General features: G+C 41.2%; 1 protein-coding gene across 1 annotated transcript in view; it reads right to left on the reverse strand.

Annotated features, from left to right (window-relative positions):
• cemip (cell migration inducing hyaluronidase 1) overlaps positions 1 to 14,951 on the reverse strand; it is a 143,790-nt gene extending 128,839 nt beyond the window's left edge. The window contains exon 1 of the mRNA XM_069526610.1: positions 14,812 to 14,951. The gene's annotated coding sequence lies outside the window, so the exon portion shown is untranslated. The remainder of the gene's footprint in view (positions 1 to 14,811) is intronic.
• Between the last annotated feature and the right edge of the window lie 1,205 nt (positions 14,952 to 16,156).

Consider the following 16,156-nt stretch of genomic DNA (forward strand, 5'->3'; position numbering starts at 1 on the left):
ATTAGTTATTGATTCCATAAATTAAAAAAACAGGCATGTTTTGTCTTTGCAAAGACTGTTACTTAGTAGTCTGTTAAAACCACACTGTGTGTTAGTTCGGTTTAAGGGTAGATATTTGTAAAGCTTTGGTAAGACACATTTTGGTTTTTTTACCAAAGAAATAATATTGATTAACACTTTCTCTTACGCACTTTCAGGCAGAGTGCAACTTTTTAACTTCCTTTAAATGTGGTCTTAACTCAAAAGACAACCAAATATCAACACTCTATGTCATGCTAATAAATGCCCGCCCTCCCATTGGCCACCCAGCACAGAAAATTAGCATCAATAGCAGGTCCTGGATCTTTTCTACAGCAGGCAGACACATCAGGATGATTTCTGAACTTGTAAATTATTTTTATTAGACTGAGAATTCTCAAACGGCCTATTGAGCTTCCATAAATGATGGATCCTGTCGTGTGTTTGGAAAAGCTTGTAATTGATGGTGATTGTTTCAGATTAAGATGCATTCAGGGAGAATGGTGCTCAAATGCACCCAAAGAAGTCCACAGTGGAGCTTTACCACACATCTTAATGATCACCACTAAAAACTCAGCGACCTTCAACTGTTTGGTTTGGTAACACAGGGAAATATATACTTTCATTTCCTAATGGGAGGCTGACAAATTACTATTTCAATTTCGAGAAACTCTGCCTGTTGCCAAGAAATCCAATTTCAGTTCTGTTGATGGTTACTGATAGCAGCTCCTACGACTTTCATTTATTCAATTTACAGGGTTATGGAAAGGTATAGCGAGGAAATCATTCCTGCCATACTTAAAAAGTCAAGTGATAATATTGCTTTTGGCAGTGTGGTTAGCCAAACACAGCAGGTCTTTGTCAATGGAGGTTGGCATGTATCTATGGTAATCCCGGCCAATTTATTATCATCCTTCTCATGATGAGAGGCATGAATCTGGAAGTACAAGGAACTAACAGAACAGTGTTGGCAGTGCATTCAATAGAGTGTATTCTAGTCTAATTCATGTGAAGATCACCTTGCCTCCAGCTAAAGACGATCTATGTGTCTCAACCTGTGGTAAGAAGCAGACGGAAAGCAACATTTGAGAAAAGATAGATGATGAGATCATGGCAATATATAAGTAGAAAACGTCCAACCTCTGATTCAGCTGATAGTTGTGAGATCTATTACTCTCTCTATATCACCAACAGTTACAGCTGGACATATACAAGACTTGACACCCAACATACAACAGCCATTTTCCTCAATATGACAAACTTTAATCAACATTACAAGTATACCAACTTGAAGAAGAAGCAAGACCATTAAACCCAATTAATCCCATCAATTCTATGGTATAAAGCCTGTGGAGAGTTCTCCCAAAGGGCCAAATCAGCAGGGTGACTAGGAAGATCATGACTGAAGAGTGGTGGCAGTCAGAGTAATGAGTTAATTGTGCAAATCAAACAATACAAAAATACTAAGTAATAATTGTAGAAGTGATCAAAACATTCAATCAGCACAAATGACAAATAAACCAAAACTCAACTTTCAATTGATGTGTTAATTAAAGCAATTGGATTTGTTGGTGTATCTGGTTGTGGCTAAGGGGGTAAAGTGGTTGTCCAATAACCAGTAGTGTCACTGAATGAGTGTAAATGGCAACAAACTGTACTTTGAGTGGTCATCAAGACTAGAAAAGCTCTCTATATAAATATAGACCGTTTGACAGGTAGCTATCCGCGGTCACTACATACTGTACATCACTTTCACAGACCAGGCCGATCATTGCATATTGTTGATTTCTGAATAAAATGTCAAAGTCCCAACTAATCAACAGAAAGTGGGGGAAGGAATGAGTTTCAGAATTTTGACGATCTGCAGAACATTTCAGATGAAGCATTCTGGTCTAACGCAGAATGACGTTATCATCACTCCACACTCCCTGCTGTGCGGAGCTTTTTATTTCCTTGTGCAACGAGGTCAGAGCTTATACGACGAAATATCAACACCAAACATATTCTTCATTTACATAATAATCCATTTCACATGAGTGGGCTGACTAAACTACTGTAAACCCGTTATGCTGCTCAGTGTTTATCAAGTCTTGTGCAGCGGAGCGTGCTTTAGGGTTAAGCATGTATGCCTCACAAAGAAAAGTAAAGTCAGTGAGTCAGTGGACAGCTGAACATCAGTTATACTGTGGTTAAAGTTGTGTCACTGGGCAACCTCAGAAATTCTCCAAGAAAATTGTGTTCCTGTGCCAAAACATCCATCAACATGATCTGCGATTTAAGTAGAAAAGGCAAAAACATTTGCTGAGAGGCAGACGTCGGCAACAACGACAATAAATTCAAGCATGACTGAATAAACCTGACAGAACGTCTGATAGAACCTCATCAGCTGGATCATAAAATGAATCTTTCTCATGCCACATTGCATTACTACATCACAGCACTTCCCCCACATAATAACAACGGTCCTGATTCCAGTTGTAAATACAAAACATGTATAAAATGATCTTCTAGATTATGATCCAAGGAGAAAGGCATATTCCATCCACACCTTGTATGACTTTATATCTTAGCTGTCAATATCAGCCGAAACAGACTGAAACAATCTATATCCAGTTTGGACCTGTTAGTCATAATATGTCACTGCTTCAAGTAGCAGTAATTTACACACTGTCCTGAACACATAGGGTGAATTTGGGTAATCTGGGACACCTGGACTTCTGTCTGTTTATTTCCTGTTCTCACAAAATCTAGTCAACAGGACTTTTTCTGCAGGTTACCATGGATATCATCTGACTGAAATAACATGACTTCATTGAGGTGATGTCACAGAAGGGGAGGAGCAAGTGTCAAAAGCCCTCCCCTTGGAGTTGCATGACAAGGTCAATAACGAAGGATTCTGACAAGATTAATGTTAAGGATATAAATCTGTCATAAATAAGACAATGTTATTAATACTTATCAAATTATGTTTTTGATGTATTCAAGTAACAAAATATGCATTGATGTGTTGAAAATTTACTTTTAGTCCCACTTTATCAAATATGATTGATAACATGGTCCAGCATGCTTGGGTAATCTGGGACGATCATTAAAGTTCTGTAAATGGGGGAATATGCATTTAGGAACTTCCTGCAGCAAAAAAACAAAGAGATGTAGTAAATGATCTGCAGTTGACCGACAGGAGTTAATGGTAAATACAGTCTGTCCCTGTCTGTTTGATTGTCTGGTTAGCTAACTAGCACATTACAGTTACATTACAGCTGTCTAGGACAGAGATGATCCAAAAAGCACAGAAGAGTCTCTCCTGTGGTCTGCAGCCATTGGTTTCACCAAACATAGGAGGAGTCTCTCACCTGCAAGGACTGTTTGTTCCCAGAGTAGCCCAATAGAATGGTGAATTACTGAATGAAAAAACTGTTTTTTTTTTTAAGCTTGCTGTGTTGTTTTAAATACATATTACAGTTTCTCTATTTGAGTAGGGTTCTTAATGAATAAAATAAAACTTGTGTATGTCAGCATGAAATAATTACATTTTCATGAATAATAAGAGTAATACTTTCTTATTCAGCTTTCTGTCTGTTTTTGCATAATCCTTTTTTAAAAATAGTAATATTCAGCTTGACATTCATAAAGCAAGGTGATTTGTGTCCCAAAGTGACAATGATGAAATTCAGGCCGAATTTTCGATTTTGGCACAAAGACCAAACTGCTTTTTCATGTCTCCGGAGCATAGCTCCATTCTTGGTATACGATATTAGATAAATATTGGAACAAGTCGGAGAAGTCAAAATTATAAAAACATTTCCTATCGCTAATACTTTCTATGCTCACAATCTCTTCTTATCAAGATTCCATCTCATTAATATTTTTAAATAAACCTACATTCAGAGCAACTTTATCAAGAGCACCTTCACAGCTCAGGACATGTGAATCCAGGGGATAGTGTTCTGCATAACAATGGAGACACTTGATTGAAGATCATACAACATAGTGAGTAGTAGGCTACTGCATTTGCACTTTCTTTATGTCAATCTTTTTCACAGAGCAAATTTAAGCTGGGTATTTGTTTGTACATGGCAGCGATTTTTCATTTTGATAATGGAGAAATAAGTACCATTGCAATGAACACTAGACTTGGACAAGAATGAAAACAGTGCAATGGTAATAATAATAATAATTTTCTAATAGTAACGGAATTTTCTGTGTCTCTTCCTTTCTGAGCCCTGGGCTATGACCTGGAGAATTAGCTCCATCATCTAAGTATCTGACAAACTTGTTAATACACACCGTCTCTGTCCTCACACACAACAGGGTTGCAGCCAGCTTCTATAATATATCAACACACAAATGCACACAATTAATTTGCACACAAATCCATAAATGCTAGCCTGCATACACCTCATTAAAGCTATTGATTTTGGCTTCAGAAAGAATTATGAGCTAGCTGTGTAGAGGCCTCCATTCGGCTCCATCAGTCTATTGACAAAAACCTTTTATAGAGAAGTAGTGGCAGCACCTTGACACTGAGTTGACCATTATCCTATGGCTGTCTATTGGCTTTTGAATGAGGAAATATCTCCATCGGACAAATAGAAGATAATTAAAATCCACCACAGAGACTTGAAAAGAAAATCTTCTCACTTCAGTGGATTACTGTGAAATGTAAGCAACATCATACTGTCTATCGACAAATGCTAATGCCGTCACCCTGAGTCTTGCTGCATAACCATTCTAGTAATAACACAATTTTTGATCTGTCAACGTGTGTTTTGAGGCGTTACTTCAAAGCAACGCTTCAACAATAATCCTGCTATTTGGGATGAGACTGTGCCTGTGAGAAGCAAAAAGTATGTGTTATTTTGTACTGCATTTAAACTATTCACCCTAGGAGTACACACACAAAGGTTTGAGTCGCTATCATTAGAAGGACTCTGCATTGATTTCCACTCATTTGTTCCTAACCACAACCTTAACCGTAAACTTAGTCTTAACCAATTCAGGCCTAACCATTACCTTAACCTTATCGCAATTCACTTCTGAACCCTGACCTGAACCTGAGCGTCAGATAAGACGTTTTGCCTCAAAGAGGTAACAAACATGTGTTCACATATATACTGTCGTGCTTATCTATTGGACCTTGCTTCTAATGTGCCAAGATCTATTTAGAATGGTAAGCGTTATAATTCACATTTGCATGTGTGTGTATGCATGTGTGTGTGCTTATATGCTTTTGGTTAAGGAGATGATGAATAATCAAGGGTAAAGTGACAGCAGAGGTGAGATTGACTGCAACCACATGCAGGGAAATGGGGTATTTGAGCAGGGAATGCAAAAATAACACTATTGAGTGTATGTGTGTGTGTGTGAGAGAGAGAGAGAGAGAGAGAGAGAGAGGCAGCAGTAGTCAAAGCTATAGATGATGAGTTTTGCTACTTTCTTGTCTGTCAGTCCAAATCAATAATCATTTTCACTCTTGGAGCAGCGAGTAACTGCTTCCTGTGACTCTGGATGATAGTGTAAACAAACTAAAAGGGTATTATTGCAAGCGCTGTATTTACACTTTGTTGCTAATGTGTGTATTTTTGGAAGGGGACTAATAAATCACAACAGCTAAACAGTATCAGTGAAATCAGTGAAAACATAATGCTGACACAAGGTCATCAGCACTGGTACAGTACTTGGGATAAGGTTTGAATTAAATGGAATTAATCCTCAATATCCCCAATTCTGGTCGCGCCACCTGAGCTGCTCAACACTCATTGCATTGGTTGTGTTGGTTGTGTCGACCTGATTCGATTTTGGTGGTCAAAGGTCAAGGTCACTGTGATCTCACAAAGCACAATGTTTGCCTTGTGAACACGATATAAGAGGGAATTTGGCAAAAACATTTCCTGGAGGGGCGGCGTATAGCTCACCCGGTAGAGCTGCCGCCCCAACGAGGCAGCAGCCAGGGCTTGACTCTGACCTGTGGAAACTTCTGCTATGTCCTCCCCCACTCTCTCTCTCTGCTCCCCTTTCACAGCTTGCTCTCCGTCCTATTGATTAAAGGCCATAAAAAGCCCCAAAAATATAGTAAAAAACAACAAACATTGGAACTGAAGGATGAATTGATTAGAATTTGGGGGTCAAATGTCTAGAGAACTCCCAAAACACTTTCTGGCCTCTTGAACATGATTGGCTTGAGGGAATGTCTCAAGTTATCTTGACTGATTAGTTCATTGGAAATCAAAAAGCAAAGGATAAGGTCACATTGTTCTCACAAACCATGTTTTCAGTCTCTTGAATGTAGAAAGAGAAAGTTGTAATTTAATGTGTAACGCTGAATAATAGTCTTAACGTAATTTAAAGAGAAAAAAAAGTATAAATATGAGAATGTTGTTAAAAATTATTATTTAGTGGTAAGTACCAGTGCTCACCAGAGTTCCACTCCTGAATATAAATCTTACATTTCCTCCTACAGAAAGTCTGTGTGGTTCTTCCTTCAGAATAGTTTCACTTTCTTACACAATCTATTCAAAGTCCAGATGTGTATATTATGGTGCTGATGAGCCAAACAATTACTTTGTTATTTGTTAAACCCAGACTAAGTATAACTCAGTAAGATTCTCCACATCCCTCGTTTTAACACAGCCGTCGAGCTGATCTTGTGACACTCATCTCTAACATGACACGTAGCCTAAAATGATGACTTCATTCTCTTAATGCTACGACTTTATTCTCATAATATTCCAACTTCATTCTCTTGATATGATCTTGTAATTATATGACTTTATTCTCGAAATTTCGGATTTCTTTCTCTAATACTCCATCATAAAGAATAAATTGAGTCATTGGTACTAATATGGATCATAGATCATGGTAACAGCTGTTAATCCTCAGAGACATCACTGTAACTGGAGACCCATATTATCCACATATGAGCCATTGTTCATGCAAAAATCCTCATTTATGGACTTGAGAGGAATATGATACAGATGTGAGTAGTAAGGCCGACAGTGTAGAATAACTTCAGTATGAGGTGGTGAATGTATACGACAGCAGAGGGTGTGAATGTATACGACAGCAGCTTGGTATCAGCTGTAGTTCTGCAGCTATATGATCTGACATGTGCCAAGTGACATTTGGATTTCCATCCATTTTTATGAGATTCCTCTCACCTAATTTTAATTCATGTCTCTCTCTCTTCTCTCACGTGTTTCTTCTCTGCTGCCCATGAGCTGCTGTCAAACCTGTCTTCCTTCCACAGGGATCATTTCCAGAATGCAGAGAAATATCTTTGTCAGTTTCTCTCTCTCTCTCACACACACACACACACACACACACACACACACACACTCATCTGGATGCAAGTTAGCATGCCATACCACACACTCCCAATGGGTAACACCTTCTTTTTAATATTCATCCATTGATCCAAAGGCTGGACATGCTGTGTAATGGTAGTGTGTCCGTTGTGCTGCGCGTTGAATGAAACATTTGAATCTGCAGATGATGATCATCTCTTATCTGCCTGCTGGCTGTCAGTCAGCCTTCCTGGCTGCTGTAGCTGCAGCGTGCCTGCCTCCCCCTGATATGTATTTTTGTACCGAAGATAAATACAGTGGCAGTGAGTGTATGAAATCTGTTTACCATTGAATTAAGCACACATCATCAGCAGTTATCTGGCATTTAAGTGTTTTAACAAGCCCACATTCCAGTTATATATTTTTACATCACCACAGCGGCGTCCACTGAAGTCCCAGAGGTCTGACTTGTGGTGAATTTAACCACGGGCCACTTATTTTCTGTTTGATTTTGTGAATGAAAGCAGTTTTTGTGAATGTGAATTCTATAAGGAGCACCCAACTTATTTTATACAACTGGCTCACTCTACTTGTCTCTGTGAGTACTGCTCGGCCTGTAAAAACACGTGTATAATAGCTACTGCACCTCTGAAAGGAGGAAAAGTTACCCAGATGGAGTCATGGTGACCTAACCAAGGTTATTTAAACTACAAATGTGTAATAGAAAGCCTGTTAACATGTGGAGTATGAAAGATGTGGGCAATACCAGACAGAGAGGCTCACAAAAGAAGTTGCATTGTGGGAAATGTAGGATGCAGTCTTTTAAATGTGACCCATACCTGAGAGACTATTCCAGGGTATCCCAATGCTCCTGCATTCATTACAATCTGTCTCTAGACTTCAGCAGGTGAAGTAAACTCACTGGAATCCCACTGAAAGTGTCTGAGACATTTTTACTGGACTGGCCCATAAATGATATGAATTAACTGAAGAACTGAAGTGTAAAAATCATTTTAGATTAGGTTTATCTCCTAGTAAAGATGAGTACCTGCCTGTGTAAAAGAATATAGCATGTGAGTAACATCAGGGAATTTCTAATAACTAGTGCAAGTGTTTCCAAGTGGTATTGCTGTAGGTCTCTTTCTGTTTTCAGTGCTGTGATAAGGGCAGAGCAAACCCCCACTGTATTTTAAGTAAGCAGGTGAAACAATGCAAACTGAATGTCAATTCTGAGCCCGAGAGCTCTCTCCAAGTAAAACCCATCCAAAGTTCATTTTAGTTTCATCTCACTTTCGATCACGCTCTCCCTCTTCCCCTTCATTACCTCCTCCGACAACACGGCTGATTTTCTTCTAGCAGGTAAACTGCTCACAGTTATCCCTCATTTATGCTCCAGAGGAAAACAGAAGTGCTATCCTCTTTTTTCTTTCTTTCAATTCTTCCGAGTGAAAGAGAGGCTTATAGAGAAGTAATCGATATAATAATGGTGTCGTTATGCAAAAGCCACTTCATTGTACAGTCAACATTTACGATACATAATGATAAGTGATAAAAACATGATACATGTTCATATCATCTGTTCTGAGCTGGCTGCAGTCACATCGAGGTCACTGTAAGGATGCTTGTTTGTATCACAACTCTGATAAGGTGGGGATGGAATTCTACTCAACGACTTCAGTGGTAAGTGTAAATACTGCAGTACAACCTGCCTCACCCTGCCTAAAGGAGCTGCTACCCCACCTTAACCGTTTCACTGAGTAGTTGTAATGTGTGTGATTGTGGTCAAAATGCCAAAATGCTGTCTCCATGTTATTTTCCACTGTAGCAAACAAAAGACTGAGACAGTAAATACAGCATGTAACAGCAAAACAAAGAACACAACAGGCATGAAAATGGTTTAAGGCTCAGATCAATGTTTTGACATTTGTTTTCACTTACCTCTTGTGGTACATAAATAGCTGCATTCACATGCACACTCACAGAGTGATGGCTGCGCGCTATCATGCACGGTGTCGGCCTGACCGCAGGGAATGATTCGAGGTTTGGAGTCTTGCCCAAGGATTTAACAACAACATGTGGACGGGAGTAGGTGAGGGATCAAACTAGGATAAAACCAGTTCCATTACAGGTTAGAAAGAAAATATGTTTTTCTTTGATTTGGATAAATTGAACCCAACTAAGCAATGAAAGTCTATCTCAAGATTTCTTTCTGCATTAATGCTAAGTTAAGATGATGCAGGGAGAGTTTTCTACAGCAGACTATATTCCTATACGCCTCAATCTACAGGCCTTCTACACAGTGTGTGTGTGTGTGTGTGTGTGTGTGTGTGTGCCATTAATACAGGGTCAGTGCAGTGGTATCATGTAGAGATCTGCTGTTTGGAGAGCAGACATGCTCCTTTATCTCTGTCGACAGCTCCGTGCCTGCTCTGATTCCACTTAAAAACTACTAATCACTTCTGAGACATTCTTGGCCAGTTGCATAAAGGCCCTGCAGCAGCTTCACGCTCACACCTGAAGCTATACAACAGCTTCATAAGTGTGGGAAGTAAAGATTTCTCGGAACGTAATTAACAATTTTCCCCCTGAAAAAAATACTCCTCACTCACTGCATGTCTGACTTTTGAGTAATAGACTCACAGCCTGTAGGCTTAGTAAGTGCAGGAGCTTGGATTCACGAAGGTTGGATCCAAACATGTCTTGTTTTGGAATAACTCAGAGACACTGAAATGCAAACTTGTCAAAACAGCATCAAAACTACAGCGCAACTTTATTACTGGAGATAAAATGTGTGCTCATATATTATCAAGTTCAGTGTCATTTATTGAGGGAAATTTGGCACCCTCAATAACAAGAGTCCTAAAAACACACACACACAGTAGGTCAAACTCATTAACTGTGTATTTAATAATCCAGCCTATAGTTTATGACAAAGACAGTATACAACAAGCATAGCTATAAATATCAGCTGCCTTTACATGTTGCAAACAGGTGCTTGTTTGTGGCAAGGAGCTTTTTTTTCCTTTCCTGAGTTCCACAACATAATCTGCTTGTCAGCTTTTGTCCATTTAGCAATGTGCTGACAACACGTGTGCTATTTATATCTCCCAGAGGTCTTTTCTTTGCCTGCAAAGGTGGTAAATCCAGATCCTGAAACCCAAAATGTGGGTAAACAAGAATTCCTTTGGGTGTATGCCCCACTACACCCCGCTTCTCGGCGCTTTGATCTAAATTAAACTCTTGGGATCCAAACCAAACACGGTCTGGATGACGTGACCTCATTATGTGACTTTAATGTCAGATTTTAGGCAGCTGCTGTGTTTAAAGTTTAAGATGCTGACGTGCAGGTAGAGGTGGATGTCTGTCTGGGTTTTCTTTGTGGATACCACCAGTCGACAAGAATACCAGACTCGCACACTAAGCGTGAGCAGCTGTGAGTTGAGGTGCCAGGGCTGGGCCTGGAATCTATTTACACCCAGTTATCCATGCAGGCCCGTCATTGCTATTTTATTTCATCAATTAAGAACATTTTTTGTGGGGTGAAGTTGGGTCTTGCCACTTCTGTTGCAGGGATGCAAGTTCAGGCAGGAGAGCAACAGCTCTAAACAATTTCACAGCTCATTAAGGAGTTGATGGATGGGTCGAAGAAATTAATCAAAAAAGATTTCTAGATTCCATCTGTGCAACCTCAACTACAAATATGGATCTATGATTCTCCAGAGCAGAGAGGAGCAGAGAGCAGGCGACAGGCCTGACTGGAGGGGAAAGAAATTTCCCTCTTTCAATTGAAGCAAGAGAGCTGATGATTTCCTCAAGTAAACAGTGGCCTTTGGCTGCCGGCCCAATCATCCACAGTGGCAGCTCTCTGCTAGTTCTTCCCTTTTGCTACGTCTCTTACTGAACGTGTGGGTGTTTCTGTGGAAACTCCAGCCTGGACTGGAGAGTAGAGGTTTATTTCTGTGTCCAAGGTGTTGTGTCCCTCACATTGCAAAAGGGCTGATTTTAAGACATTATACGGGAGTGGCCAAAAGGTTCAGCATGTCTGTGTGTTTAGAAAGTGTAGAGGTCCCTTAGTAGTTTTGTCCTGCTCAAATGCATTAAAGTTGTTGCAGGATTATATATATATATATGTAATTTATTTACTATTTGCAGTATTTCCTTAACTAATAACTAAACAACAATGTCTTTGTGTGGTCTCAAAGTGTTATATTGCACGTCTTTGCATATGTTATGTGAGTATTTTCTTTTCTGGAAATTCTTGGACATTGTAACTTGATTACTGTTTATATAACAATATGATTTTGCATATTAAGCATTTTTACAGGTGGCACCATTGTGATCTTCACAGCTCATAGTAACTACACAGTTCTCATTCCATACAAACAAGAAGCAGAACCACCTCCTGTGCAGCCAGCACTCAGGGGGATTCAAACGCTGAGAACATTTTACTGGCTTCTCATGACATAGTTTGAGCTGACTTTTGGGCAGAATTATTTGACTGATATTTTCTCCCAGATAGCCTTCCCTCCTTCTTGCAGGAATACAATTGAATGTAACTGCAGTCCAAGGTTTTCTTCAGACACTATTTCAGGTTCAGCAACAACTCTTGTTGTGCTCCATTCCTGCCAGACATGCTCACGAAGCATCTCTAACAGCCTAACATCAGGTCTTAATTAGTGGCAAATGCATTCAAATGAATTCAACGGCAGTTTTGCTCGTGCCAAATTAAAAAGATTCAGAGACACAGAATGTTGTGGCCTCCACAATAATTTGCGGTGGGTTCAGGATGTTTATTACCATCAGTGTTTACAGAAAAGATTGTCAAAGCTTTCATACACTGGATTAAACTGGATCATGTAGTTCTATCAATCTGTATCCAGAGCAGCCACACACATACACATACACACACACATTAGCCCGTTAAATCTACACTACTATGGCCACAAAGGACTGTAAGGTCATGTGTGCATGTTTCTTTATGTCCCACAGTCGTTTTCATGACAGATCAGCCAGATGTCATCTGAGGGCGGGTTCACTGAATTCAAACTACACATAATGAGCGTGTGAAGCGAAGACTGCATTTAGGCTGAGGTAATTTCATAGATGAAACAATTATTTTATTAGTGTGAGGTGGTTTGGGTAGGTGGACAAACTGTCACAGATTGTCCACATCCAAGGTACTGTTAGTGGTATAAGCAACAAAAGTACTTTGGTTAAGTTTAAGGGAAGGATATGTTGTCTGAACTCTGATATGTTCAGTGTCAATATGTTTGTAACTTGCCTGATAAGTGAATTTACCTAATTTCTTCATTATATTCATTGGAATGAGTCCATTCACACTTGTGTTTCCTTCACAACTGTCTGTTGTAAACCTCATTTCTGTGACGCAGTTGATACATGGCTCACAGTGAGGGCAGGTCAGCTTTTGTTTTTTTAAGTAGTGCAGTTCTTCTTAGACTGAGTCTGTACAGCAGCTGAACCCAGACCAGTCGCAGCAGATCAGACACATGAGAGCAGGTGCAGATTCATATGTGATGCAAACCTATTATAAGGAAAGGAATCTCTCAGCCGCTTACACGCACACATGCACACACACACATAGTGTCACATTCACACTCACACACATACAAAACAGTTCTTGCAGCAGCTTGTACATTTGCAAGTCAGCTGTAGATGAAAGGAACTGCCACTACGCCGCGGCTTGGTAATCTCCACTCCAGATTCACACCCTGGGAGGCAGCTCGCTCTCATGGTTGGTTCATTTTCCAGATTTTCCACACCTCCATTATTCTCTGTTTTCATCATCAAAAGCCTCTGACAACTGACACTGACAACCCTGTTATTTCTATTGCACATTTCGAGACTCTTATTTTGGTGTCAAATGGTTGCGTAACTCGTTTTTTGCGGGGGGCAGGTCACTCAGACACAAATTCTGTTCCACAACAATGCCATCATCCTCTTCCTCCTCCTCTTGATCATTATCTCACTCATCCCCAGCCTGCTCTTTGTTACAGCACTCCTCTCCTCCTCATCCTCTTGACGCCCTCTCTGGAGGACACTGAAGGTGTTAAGGGAGCAGGGGGAGACACCAGTCAGCCACAGACTGCTCCGAGGCATCATCAGTTCATCACCCGAAGCGCAGATTCCACTTAATCCCACAATTCACGAGCACACAACCACCAAACAGCTGCCTTAACCATGGTTGAGTTCCGTTGCAAATGAAGACATAAGGAGTTTAAAAGGTGGCACAACCAAAGAACTGTAACAATCATCAGAACACCACAGTGAGCATTACAGACATGGACACTGCTTAATATTGTGCTAATTGTTTACGGGCATTAGTATGAAATGTATATTTTACTTTAAAGTGGCCCAGGGGATCTGCATGGAACCAAATGAAACATGAATACTGTGTATATTATAACTACCAGAAACACATTCAGTCTAATGGAGCTACAATTACGTTTTAAATTTAAGGTGTTATCTTCAAATTACAGAAACACAAATCAATATTAAGCCTAGGTGAAATTGGTAGAATTTGACTGTGCAAATCTAAAAATATAAATCGGCCAATATCACCACTGGATTTTTATCCTGCCACTGAGGGGGGGGGGTGCACAATTATCGAAGATCTAAAATTAACCTCCATTCTAGTCTGCACATGTGGAGAAGGAAAGGTTGAGGGCTGGGGTGCAATGAGGGACTTTGGTCCTCAGTGTTATTACAATTCTGGCTACACCGATCTGCACAGGTGATAAACAGCGTTAGGGAGGAAAGCGATCCACTGACCTGTTGGAAGGAGACTGGAGAGCTCAGTGCACTTGTTTCCTCTGGAGCACCACCGCTGAACAGAGCGCACGGAGGAGAACCTGCAGACCGCAGCCCTGCGCTAACTGACCGCTGATCTGACACCTGGAGCACCGGCACATCGGAAGTCATCGCGTATTTGTCTCGGAAATCCTCCCATCTTTGCTAAAGATAACAACCTCTCACGCTCGAGGGGATTCTTAAACTCCCCAAGCCTGTAAATGTGTCTTGTCTCTGGCCGAGAAGAAAAAGCAGTGTTCCAGCAGCATCTTGAGGTAAAGCCAAATCATAGCAGCGGTGCCACCCTATCCTCATGGAGACTTCATTGTTTGTCATGGGCTTATTTTTTGCATTTCAGTGTCTGTCTGCACGCACGGCGAGAGGACGGGGAGAGCGCGCACTGGCCGGGAGTCCACTTACCTTTGCCCCTGAAGTCGTGGCAGGACGTTAAGCAGCCCAGCTCGGACCGGGACCGTCTCCTGTGACATGCCCGTAAAGTGTGCTTCCCCCCCCCCCCCCCCTCCCCGGTCAGCACGCGTTACCCGCACAGACTGCATTCACCAGCACACCTGTAGCTCGCAGCCACAAAAGCATGCCCCGAAGTAGCCTCTCTGGATGCACCACAACATCAACACAAACCCACGCACAAACACACAGTCTCCCCTGAAAAGGTGTTGAAAAGAGTCAGCAGAGACACACCGACCTGTATCGTATAATCCGTGTCTAATCCTGGAGCCCGGGAGACGCGCAGCTCGGAGCGGTGCAGAGATGGAGCGGAGCGCTGCTCATGTGGCAGCCGGTGTCAGAGCGCTGAGAGGCGGCCAGTCCCTGTCCGGAGCGCACGGTGCTGCGCCGCCTCTATTTACTCCAGCCGGAGGAAAGACACGCCCACAGTGACAGTTTTTTTTTTTGGGGGGGGGGGGGGGTATTCCTTATTCCGCGAGTCTTTGGAAACTTGCCTATTTGCGAGGGTGTTGGCAGGATTGTACAAATACTGCTGTTGACACATGCACGGATGAAAAGACAAACACAGGATGTGCCAGAAAATGATGACTATGATAATGATTTTAAAATAAACGAATAGAGAGAAAAATACGTCCCATCTACTCCATATTACTCAGAAATCATTCTGTCAGCTGCAGCTTTTCTTCAAATCCATACAAAAGCTTTGAGCACACTGCCAGGTTAAAAAAATCTAATATAATAATGAGAGGTAAATGGTGAATATCTATTTGTTTTCAGCCTGTCAAGTTCAGTCATCTCATAGAATATCCTCACAATCTATAGATAAGCTAAAACACATGAAGTGTAACTGTGCTCCAGGATGACAGTGTTTGCTAACACAATGCCCTCATCACGTCATTTGTCAATTCCACTTTCCGTGTTCTACTTCATAATGTCACTTCATGACAATTGTGTCATCACCCTCTCACCTTTCATCCAATCATGCAAATTCCTCAGAGGCAAGTCTCTCCACTCAGTAGTTCTCAGCACTTATTTCAGGATCGGACCAGGCCCCCTCCTAAATGAATGGGGAGCCACTTAATGGGTACAGAAAATTCTGACCATGTGCAAGGTTTAATGACACCAACCTCTTTCATAGCTCAATCCAGAGTACTGTGAAGCTGACAGCTCATCCCACCTCTCCTTGATGACTAACTTACTCCAAGGCTAACTTTAAAAGATTAAAGATTCAACTTTAGAACTTCTTCAATGTGCAGAATACCAGGTTTAAAAACGAGGAGGGGGGTGCAGCCTTCAGTCGTGGTGGGGCAGTAGGGCTCTTATGGCTCAGCACCATGGGCAAACTGGTCAAAGTACAGAAAGTAACCCTTGCTGAAATCCTCTCTTGAGGCATCTGGTTTCTCACGCCTTAGACAGAGGAAAGGCCAGCTCCTGTCTCTAACTGTCTCTTTCCTCATCCTGGCTGTCCAGTAGGACACAGTGGGACAGTACTCGCTGCTGGAGGGCCTAGTTTGCATGTCTTTTCCACTCCCCTCAGTGCAAAAATAAAATCAACTCACAGGAATGAATTGCACAAACACTAT

This window comes from Paralichthys olivaceus, chromosome 1 (genome assembly GCF_024713975.1).
Source record: "Paralichthys olivaceus isolate ysfri-2021 chromosome 1, ASM2471397v2, whole genome shotgun sequence".
Lineage (NCBI taxonomy): Eukaryota > Metazoa > Chordata > Actinopteri > Pleuronectiformes > Paralichthyidae > Paralichthys > Paralichthys olivaceus.